Here is an 11,697-nt window from a genome sequence, read left to right as displayed (position 1 = left end):
CTGATCGTCTCTCCACCTTCTGTCTGGTCTCCCTCTTCCACGCTTCCTATCTCGCGGCGTCCACTCAGTAACACACTTGCTCCATCGCTCATCAGTCGTTCGCACTAACTTACCTGCCCAGTTCCACTTATCTCATTTACCGCCTCCACAATATCTTTCACTCTGGTCTGCTCTCTCACCCAACTTGCTCTCTTTCGGTCTCTCAGCGTTATTCCCATCATTGATCTCTCCATTCTCCTCTGTGCAGTCCTTAGTTTGATTTCCATCGCCTTCGTTAGTTTCCAAGTCTCACCCGTTGATTATTGCTGTCAGAATGCATTGATAACTTTACGTTTCAAACATAAAGGTAGAGGGCCTCTCAGGATTTTATCACACCTACCACTTTCCAACCAATTGTAATACGTCTTTTTATTTCGTTATCAAGATCTTACATCACTTTCACCATCTGGCCTAAATAATCATACTCTTCAACTTCTGCAAGACTCTCACCATCGATTATAATCTCTTTACTTTGAACTTTCGTCTTAAACATTACTTTGGTTTTACTCTTATTCATTTATAAGCCTACTTTGAGACTTTCCTTGTTCAGATTACTCAGCATATCTTGCAAGTCTTGCGCTTTTTCTGAAATAAGAATACGGTCATCTGCAAATCTTAGGTCGTTCAAATATTCGCCATTAATCTTCAAACCTTTCTCTTCCCAACTCAACCTTCTGAAAATCTCTTCCAAACAAACTGTAAATAATTTGGGTGAAATGGTATCGCCTTGCCGTACTCCTTTCTCGATCTTGACATTTTCTGTATTTTTGTGTAGTCGAATTATAGCGATACCTTTCGCATAAATATTTTCTAAAAACCCTTGCGATCTGTTCGTTTGTACCCTGATTGCGTAACGAGTTTAATACTGCCAGTTGTTCCACAGAGTCAAAGGCTTTCTCGTAATCCACAAAAGCTAAACAAAGAGGTATATTGTATTCTGTTGTTTTCTCGATTAACTGGTTTGTCGCCTGCAAATGGTCTTGGGTCAAATATCCGCTCCAATAAAGCCTGCCTGTTATCTCGGTTGGTTTCCATCTAAAACTTGGCTTAGTCTTTTTGTAAGGATCTTGGAGATCACTTTATATACATTTGTTAGTAAGTTAATTGGTCGATAGTTACTAAGGTCCTTCCAGTTTCCTTTTTTATGAAGCAAAATCACTATAGCATTAACCCACGATTCAGGAACGCTTTCTTGGCGTAAGCACTGAGTGTACAACTGAGCTAACTTAATATGAACGTCTTTCCCTGCGTCTTTCAACAGATCTATCGATATACCATCTCCCCCAGGTGCTTTTCCTCGTTTCATAGTTTTTAGAGCAAATTCTACTTCTTCCTTTGCAGTCTCTTGTACACTACTAACGTCTGCAGATGGACTTACTGACTCAACTACGGTCTTCGACGAGTAAAGCTCTTAATAAAATTCTTCCACTCTTTTTACCATTCTGTCTCTACAGTTAATGATATCTCCATTTCTATCTTTCAAACATATCAATCATTTGCTGTCTTCTTAAAGCATGTCTGCGCTCGGTCCCTTTAATACTCTTACCTTTCCGAATAATTTCCTCTATTCTATCCCTGTTTTTCTTTCTTTTGTCTGATCTCCTCTGCCTTTTTCTTTATAAGCTTGTTTAGTTCTACTCTTTCTATTTCGTCTTTCCCACTTTTAATCTGCGTGGTCCTTCTTCTTTCAATTAGGTCATTTGTAGCTTTAGTGTTTGTTTTCTTCAATACTTTCTGTACTTATTACGTTTTCTGCTGATTCCCTAATGATATTCACTAAATTTGAATTCATATCTTCAACGATCTCCTCGTTGGATCTTTGCGCTTCGAATCTATTTTTAATTTCTATTTGAAATTTCCTCTTCTTCTCCTTAACCATTGCAAGGCTGATTTTCTTTCTTAAAACTAGTTTATTTCTCTCGGCTCTGAAGTTGAATTTAGCTGTGCAACCTACCATTCTATGGTCGCTATCTATGTTGACTTTATTTATGACCGTAACATTGCTAACGCTCTTGCTCTCATCTCCTAATATGAAGTCTACTTCGTTCTTTGTTGTTCCATTTGGGCTTTTCCAGGTCCATGTGCGACCTACACACTTTTGGAAGAAAGTGTTCATTACCCACATGTTGTAGTTCTCTGCAAAATCTACTAACATCTCGCCTCTGTCATTTCTTTCACCTACTCCAAACTTCCCAATGCACGACTCATCTCCCATCTTCTTCCTCACTTTAGCATTAAAGTCGCCTATTACTTTTTCTTGATCCATTACCTGACTTAGATCATCGCAGAAGGACTCAATTTCATCGTCTGAACTCTGTGAAGTTGGTGCATAAACCTGAACTATCTTTAGAGTGTACCTTTTACACAGCCTAATCACAATCCAAGCTACCCTGTCTAATAAACTACTGAACTTGATTACATAATCGGCAACCGCTCGGTTGATCAAAAACCCTACTCCATTAGATCTTTCTTTGTCCTTACCTCTATCGTAGAACAGGTGGTGACCATCTTGTAATTGTATCAACTTTTCTTCCACTCTTCGGACTTCGCTCAGTCCTACGATGTCCCACTTGATGTTGTCTAGTTCTTCCATTAAACTCTTCAGCCTGTGGTCTTCTGAGAGAGTTTAATGCCCAAGACTTTGATCTACCTGGATAGTGCTTACTCACATTTGGTGGCACACTGCCCGTAAGCACACGAGGCAATGCGGTTGGACCTTTAGGAGACGATGATCCAATAGGAACGCCCGGTCTTGTTTTGGTTGTGCTGTTCATGGTTGCTAGGAAGGGAGGTTGGCAGAAATCTCACCTTGCCAGCTGTTTCTGGTGAGATGTTTCTGCAGTGTGACCTTATTCGTTATATTCGGTGAAACCCTATATATCTATAGGGTGCCCAATGGTCCACGCCGTCATTATGACGGTACCCCATATATCTATGAGGAAATTCCCTGCTCGCCACCAGGGACGTGGCAGTTAGCAGTGGGTCCTGCGACTGTGCGTGTGAGCTGCTCTTTGTCTGATCTTTCTTACAAAACCTGTTCGATACAGGTGACCTTGCAGAGATTGACTCTCTATCGACATAGCTTTTGTAATCATTAAGATTCTCAAGCCTATCCACCACGTCAAGGTGTCAACTCTCGGATAGGAGGACGCATAAAAGGAGGATATCAATATCACAGCTGGAATACTTCAGTGAAGGGTGACATATGACTTGAGGAATAATGTTAAATATTATTCCCAACTTCAAGCTTTATTCAACATTTTCCAATAATAATGGGAGTGCTGTACTACTTGTAACTCACCTGATTTCCGTGGTTTTCCGTTTCTTTGGTTGTTTCTGCTTCACTTTTCAATTCCCTGATACACTCACTTCTCTGACTCTACAATCTACCTTACCTAAACCCACTAGCTCTGCTAATCCTAATCGTGTTAGAGTTCCACTTGCATCTTCTCGTTCCACACACACACTGACGCGCACACCGTCGTGCGCCCTCCTTCCTACGCCGGCCGTGACCTTTTGACCCCGTGCTAGGGGTGCCAACTGTGCACACATATGTGCACCACATTTACACCACAAGTACACAATTTGCAAAAGGCAAAGCAACGCCAACATTACAGAGCCCATGACATTTCCATAATAAAAACATTACAGTACACAATCTACAAGTGAAACATTATCGTCATATTCCACAACTTAATCGTTACAAAGGTGTTCCATTATTGTCATAGCATTCTCCCTCACAAAAAAATCGTTACAAATGTGTTTCATTATCATCATAATAGATGTATTCACACACACACACACACACACACACACACACACACACACACACACACACACACACACACACACACACACACACACACACACACACACTTTCACCGAATGGACGGCGAGAATTGGTGTTTCAAAGAAAAAGGAAAAACTACGTGGATCTTAACATCCAGGAAGTGCCTTTTTGTATTTATAGGGAAGGGGAGTGCTCATGGAATAGTGGGGAAGTGATAGGGAAGGAGAAGGGAAGGGATATTGAGGGAAATGGAAGGAAATGAGGAAGAGAATGACATGGTCCAGGAAGCTAGGAGAAATGTAAACAAGAGACGAACTGAAGACGATGACTTTGGAGAGGGCGGAATCAACAAAACTGTAAAGATTAGAAGTATAGATAAGATCAATACAGTAGAAGGTGATGATAATATTTTTCCAGGGATTTAAAAAAGGGTGGGGGGGACACCCCCCCCCCGATTGACAAGACTAGTGTAGCCAACTTCGTAGCTACCTGTGTACCCCCCAGGGGTTACAAATCACAATCTTGAGCTTCTTCACTTTATTTACACAGTTCACGCACAATTCTGTACACTATGATACACAGGACACGTCAGACACCGACGGCTCTTGGACCTCTGCACTCCGTTTTTGTGGGAGGAAGTGCTGAGTCTGTAAAATTCTGAGGTGCTCTTTAGTCACCTTGAAAACAATTTTAATTGGAAAATCCGGCCCTTTACATGGTTGTTGTTAGTTCATAAATTATTTCTTATATCCCTTTTTATAGTGTATAATATATCCAGGGGACAAGGGTTGATTACTACTGTGTTGTCGTGTGTTATTCGGAATTGGCAATGGCCGCATTTATGTGTGCGTTCGTATGTCTGTGTGTGTATCTTGGTTCCGAGTGCTCGATAACTGCTGGGTCAGCTTGTCAGAGCGGATGGTCTGGCGACAGAATGTCTGGGTGATGATTGTGACACCGCTCACATGATTTATGGGAATGGTGATGTGGATATAGCGATGTATACACTAGAAGAGAAGCTCGATAAGATGATCGAGCACTGGGAGCTTAGGTTCAGTCACGTTAACAACATTGTGCAGAGGGTTGAAAAATTGGAAGAACTAGAGAAGGTGAACAAAAACTTAACTAAGGAAATTGAGGAATAAAAAAAAAGTTAAAAGAAGTAAAAGAGGAGAATAAAGTCTTAAAGGAGAATAGTAAGGACAACAAAGAGGGTTGGAAAAAAATCCAAGAAAACAGCAAAGTTGCATTTACTGACATAATCAAACAACAAATGAAAGAACAAACTGAAGACTCAGTTATTAAAGTGATGAGACAGAAGGAGAATATAGTAAGAGACTTAGCAGATAGAAAGAAATGTATAATTATATTAGGAATGGAAGAGAAACATAACCCAGATAGAACCACAAGAATCAAAGAGGAAAATGAAAAAGTAAGAAATTTACTTGAATTAGTTCAGGAAGATGAGCCAGAAATAACGAAACAAACCGAAGAGAAATTCAGGCTCGGGAAATATAGTACAGACAAGACCAGACCAATTAAGATTAAATTCAGGTCACAAACGACGGCAGACAATACCTTATCCAAAACAGGGAAACTAGTAACAAGTGAACAATATAAAAAGGTATGGATAAAAAGGGAAATGAATAAAGAGGAAAGAGAGGAGGAAATAAGGAAAAGACATGAAGCTAAGAAAAGAAAAAAAAATAAACGAGACCAGAACGGAGACAGAAAAACAAGAATTCTACTGGAGAGTAGTGAATATGAAATTGAAGAAATGGAAAATAACAGAGAGAAACACAAAAGAAACAGAGAATACAATGGAAATAACAGAAAGTTAAGAGTATATAGATGGATTAATAACAGGACTGAATGAACTGAACAAATATCTGAAAGAAAAAGATCCGGACATAATGGGAATTGTTGAGACAAAATTAAAAGGTCCACTACCACCCAACAGCATAGGACACAATGCATATAATTATTGGATTAGAAACAGAGAGATAAAACAAGGGGGTGGAGTTATGTTCCTGACTAAAAAGGTTATAAGCGTGAGGTGTGTCACATATGGGAAGAATACAGTAGAGATGATTATGATAGAAGTAGAAGATAGAGATAAGAAGAGCAGAAAGTTTGTAATAAACTACGTGTCCCCAAAAACAGCCTCGTGGGAAGAGAATGAACATAAAAGCATGTTAGAAGACACAAGAATAACACTAAACGAGATAATGGAAGATGGAGGAAGAATAGTTATGATGGGCGACTATAATTGCAAAGAAATATGCTGGGAAGAGATGACCGTAAAGGGTGGAGAAGACTCATGTGGAAGTGTTCTACTTGAGATGATTATTGACCACACAATGACACAATGGATCCAAGAGAACACTAGGTATAAAAATGAAGAAGAACCATCGAGACTAGACCTAATAATCACATCAGAACCTAAAATAGTGGAAAAGATAGAATACCAGGCACCAATAAGCAAAAGTGACCACATATTGATAGAACTAGAACTAAATGAGAACAAAAAAAACACGAAAAGAAATGAACAATATAAAAAAGGAAGATTGATGTACAAAAAACAAATTTTGATAAAATAAGAGAATTCTTCCAAAATGAAAACTGGGAAAGAATACACAAAGAAGATAAAACAGTAGAAGAGAAATGGAATATTTTGACAAAAATCTATAAAAAAGGAGTAGAAAAGTACGTCCCAAGACAAAAACAAGAAAAAGAATATGTAAAGTGCTGCTACAATAAAAGTTGTAGGGAGATAAAAGACAAAAGAGACAAAGCTTGGACCAAATGGAAGAAAAACAAAAGACCAGAAAAATGGAAAATATATACTTGTTATAGAAATGAATATGTACAAGCGTGCAGAGAGGAAAAAAGAAAATATGAAAAAAGATGTCATAGAAAAATGTAAAGATCAACCTAAACTATTTTACAGATTTGTAAACAACAAACTGAAAAACAAACAAGATTTGGAGAAATTAAGACAAGGAGGAGTTGAATACACAGAGGAAATTGAAATGGCGGAAATTATGAACAAACATTTTAAATCAGTGTTTACAAGGGAGAACATACAACCTGAAGAGATCGAATGGAAAGAGAAAGTCCCCCTATGAAAGAAATAGAAGTAACAAAAAATGAAATATTGGAACACTTGAGTAATCTTGATGTCAGATAATCGCATGGACCAGATGAAATAGCAAACTGGATTTTGAAAGAATGCAGGAATGAACTGGCAGACAAAATACATAGCATAATAAACAGTTCCTTGAAAGAAGGTAAAGTTCCAGAAGATTGGAAAAAAGCAAATATAGTACCTATATATAAAGGAGGAAATAAAGAAGACCCTACCAACTATAGGCCAGTCTCTCTAACAAGTACAATAGCAAAAATTTGTGAAGAATTGTCAAAAATAGATGGGTAAAATATTTAGAAAAAAAAACGTGCTAAATCCAAGGCAATTTGGATTCAGACAAGGACGATCATGCGTCACCAATTTAATATGTTTCTATTCAAGGCTAATAGATATAATACAAGAAAGAGATGGATGGGCTGATTGTGCATTTCTAGACCTAAAGAAAGCTTTTGACAAAGTACCACATAAGAAGTTGCTTAAGAAATTAGAAACTAAAGGGGGAATACAGGGCAAACTGCTAAATTGGATGGAAGACTTTTTGCAAGAAAGAAAAATGAGAGTAGTGATAAGAGACCAACACTCAAAATGGGATGAAGTAATAAGCGGTGTTCCACAAGGAACAGTTCTGGCCCCAATAATATTTGCTATATATATTAATGATATGGATGAAGGAATTGAAAGCTATATGAGCTTCTTTGCAGATGATGCAAAACTATTGAAAAAAGTGAACACGGAAGAAGATTGTGAATCACTACAGAGAGATCTAAATAAAGTACAGGAATGGAGTAGGGAGTGGGAGATGGAGTTCAATACAAAGAAGTGTAGTATAATGGAATTTGGGAAAAGTAAAAACAGAATAACAGGATCATATAGATTGGGAGAAGGAATAAAAAAAGTAAAAAATGAAAAGGACCTGGGAGTCATTGTTATGAATAATATGTCACCTGAGAAACATATAAATAAGATTTTTGGAGAAACCTATAATTTAATAAGAACAATCAAAGTGGCATTTACATACCTGGATGAAGAAATGGCGAAGAAAATTCTAATCACCCTGATAAGACCAAGATTGGAATATGCAGCAACGATATGGTCACCAAGTGCAAAAAAAATGTATAAAAAAAACTTGAAAGAATACAAAGAGCAATTAAAAAATTGGCACCAACACTCTCAAAACTATCATATGAAGAGAGACTAGCAAAACTTGAACTACAGACACTAGAGCAAAGAAGAGAGAGAGGAGATTTGATAGCTATTTACAGAATCATGAAAGGCATAGAAATTACTGATAGAGAAAATCTGATAAAATGGGATGACGGAAATATAAGAGGACATGGAAAGAAAATAAAAAAAGACAGCTATAGAAGAGACCTGAAAAGGAACAGCTTTCCTCACAGAGTAATTGACAGTTGGAACAAGTTAGATGAGAAAGTGGTGTGTGCAAAAACAATACATGAATTTAAAGATAGTTTAGATAAAATGAGATACGAAAACGGGACACCACGAGCATAGCTCCCCTTCCCGTAAAATACAACTAGGGAAATACACACACACACACACACACACACACACACACACACACACACACACACACACACACACACACACACACACACACACACACACACACACACACACACACACACACACAAAGTACCTCACACCAAGACAAACACAAACGTCACATGAGACACCTAGAGAGACTGCACGTCATACACAAACATCTGATACAACACATCACACCTAGACTTTGCCGTACAGACTACTTGTCAACCGCGCCTCTCCTTCGGGCGGTGTACACAAAAAAATCGTGTATAGCCGCACAAATTTACAACGTATCCTTTCACCAATTTTGACTGATCGTGACCAGATGTGTCGCGGCGATGTGCTGGGTTCTAAGTTTCACGGAAATGAGTCCGTCTGTATCCAGCGGCAAGCGTGAGGAAAGGCAGCAGATTCTCAGTAGACGCGCAATGGCTGGCCGGGTTCAGTCCTCGCTGGTTATATTTTTAATTTTATTTATCTGTAAGCATGTTATAGGCAGTTTTAATGTATATTCACATCTCCACCGAATATATATACTATTACCTGTTCTCCTCTCGCCGGGCAAGATTGTTCCACTACTCCAGGAAGTCTGTTTCGTCGCCCGAAACCAGGATATGTCTCAAAGGATTACAAAGGCGGAGCATGCTGACAGGAGACCTTTTGGTCCATAACTACGTCGGATACGAAAAAATGATAATGATATTAAGTATATGAATATAAATAATGATAATAATATACACAAATAAATGCATAGGTATGGTTGAATAATAAACAAGCAGGTAAATAGTAAATAATAATGAATTGACGAATAGCTAATAATAAATGTAAACCAAGCAAATAATGATAAACAAACAGACAAATGATAACTGTGGTACTTATTTGTTTGGTCGTCGATGATCCCGATGATCTTCCTTCGCTTGCTCCTCCTGGGGGGTCGGTCCTTACTCCTCCTTGGAGCACTCCATCCCACCCACCCACCAGGGTCCCTCAGCTAATTTCCCTGTCTCTGTCTCCTCTTAACTTGTAATACTTCTGGCCCCTCCCTTTCTCGGTGGGTCTCCCTCCCTCCCTCCCTTCCTTGCGCTCACATACATTCACACCTCCACACACGCGCGGTCCTTCCCTGGCACTGTCGACCCACGCCGATACGCGGGCACCCCCCCCCCTTGGGGGTACCAACGCTCGCGCCCTTTGTTCCCCTCCCCCCCATCGGGGTTGCCAACCGCCCGTCCACGTCCGCGCCACGTACACTCACTGTTTTAACGGGTTCTCCACTGACGAGATAAAGGTGAGGTGTCTCAGGTGGATGTATAGTTTGAACAAATATTTCTGTTTTCAAGGTATTGACTCTGAGACCCATGGCAGTAAAAGTGGAGGAAAAGACACCAAGGATATTCTGCAGATCTTCGGCGTCATGCGCAACAATGGCACAGTCATCAGCATACTGCAGTTCTATTACCTGCGTGGAAGAGACTTTAGTTCTGGCGTGCAGGCGTCGGGTGTTAAACAGGCTGCCATCTAGCCGGTGTTGAATACTTATGCCAGCATCTCTTCCTAGGGCTGTATGAGTGAGCTTTATTAGGGCAAGTAAAAGGATGTTAAAAAGAGTGGGTGCAAGGACACAGCCCTGCTTAACTCCAACTTTTACCTCAAACGGTTCTGAGAGTGTGCCGCATACTTGAACCCGTGCTTGCATCCCTTCATGCAGGCCTTTGAGCACACAGAGAAAATTGGGAGGGACTCCCATCTTTTCGAGAAGTAACCATAAAAGGGGGCGGTTTACTGTGTCGAAAGCCTTCGCATTCATACCACAATAACAAAACAAATAAATATAAAATAAATGACAGTCATTACAGCATCTTGCTTAGGTATTTATCTAAATGATTCTTCAAGCTTCGAACTGAGCTACATTGCACTGCCTCTCCAGGAAGTTTATTCCATTCATTAACTACACGGTTGGCGAAGTTGTTTCTACCCACTTCCAAATTAAATCTATTCCCTGACATTTTGAGACCATTATTTCTTGTCGGATTCTCATTCAGTGTAAAACTTTGTCAGTTTTGATGTCAATTCCCTTTAGAATCTTTAAAGACCTGTATCAAGTCACCTCCAAGTCTATTTTTTTTTTGGGGGGGGGGGCATTCATGATGTTTTCGTCGATTTTCGTATGATTTATTTTTGATATTTGGAATGAGCTTTGTGGCTCGCCATTGTACTTTTTCCAATCTGTCAATGTCTTCAATGAGATTTGGTGACCATGCAGAAACAGCATATTCCAAATGTGGAAGAACTAATGATTTATATTGTTTGTTAATGAGAGATGGACTTTTGAAGAACAGAGAAAAAAAATCGTGCAATCAGTCCTAGAATATTATTTGCTTTCTCAGAGGCTGAAATACACTGCTTAGATGATTTGAGATCGTTACTGATAATTACGCCGAGATCCTCTACTCTTTACACTTTTGTTAACGAACTTCCAAATAACATGTAATCGTACTTACTGTTATTTTTACCTATGTGCAACCTTGCATTTGCTTGTGTTAAACTCCATTAACCATTTTTCAGACCAATGCTGTAGTTTATCTAAATCTTCTTGAATTGGTTTAAGTGATCATTTGCCATTCCGCACAGTTTTGTATCATCAGCAAATTTGGAGACAATAGGTTTTAGTCCGTGGTCTATATAATTTATATATACTATGAATAGAAGTGGCCCAAGAACGGAACCCTGAGAAATTCCACTCGTAACATTTTTCCATCTAGAAGTTTTGTTATTTAGAACAACTCTGTTTTCGATCATTCAATCAATTACTAGTTCAACTTAATAGGCTACCACTTATTCCGTGTGAAGCTAATTTAGTAAGTACTCGTTCGTGAGGGACAGCATCAAAAGCTTTTGCAAAGTCTAGATATATTAAATCTATATTGTTTCTTTTGTCATAATTCGAGAGGAGTGTATTGTTGAATTTGAGCAAGTTAGTCACGCAAGGACGTTTCCATCTGAATCCATGCTGGCTATCATTTATCAAACAGTTACTTTCTAAATGATGTTCGATAGCATCTCTGATGATAGTTTCCATCATTTTTCCTACGATTGAAGTCAAATAGTTATTTGGTTTCTTTTTGTCACTTTTTATATGTGAATAATGTTAGCTAGTTTCCATTCTATTGGGACA

The sequence above is a fragment of the Oratosquilla oratoria genome, chromosome 12 (genome assembly GCF_046742065.1).
Source record: "Oratosquilla oratoria isolate Oo_2021 chromosome 12, ASM4674206v1, whole genome shotgun sequence".
NCBI lineage: Eukaryota > Metazoa > Arthropoda > Malacostraca > Stomatopoda > Squillidae > Oratosquilla > Oratosquilla oratoria.
This window is presented reverse-complemented; position numbering follows the sequence as displayed.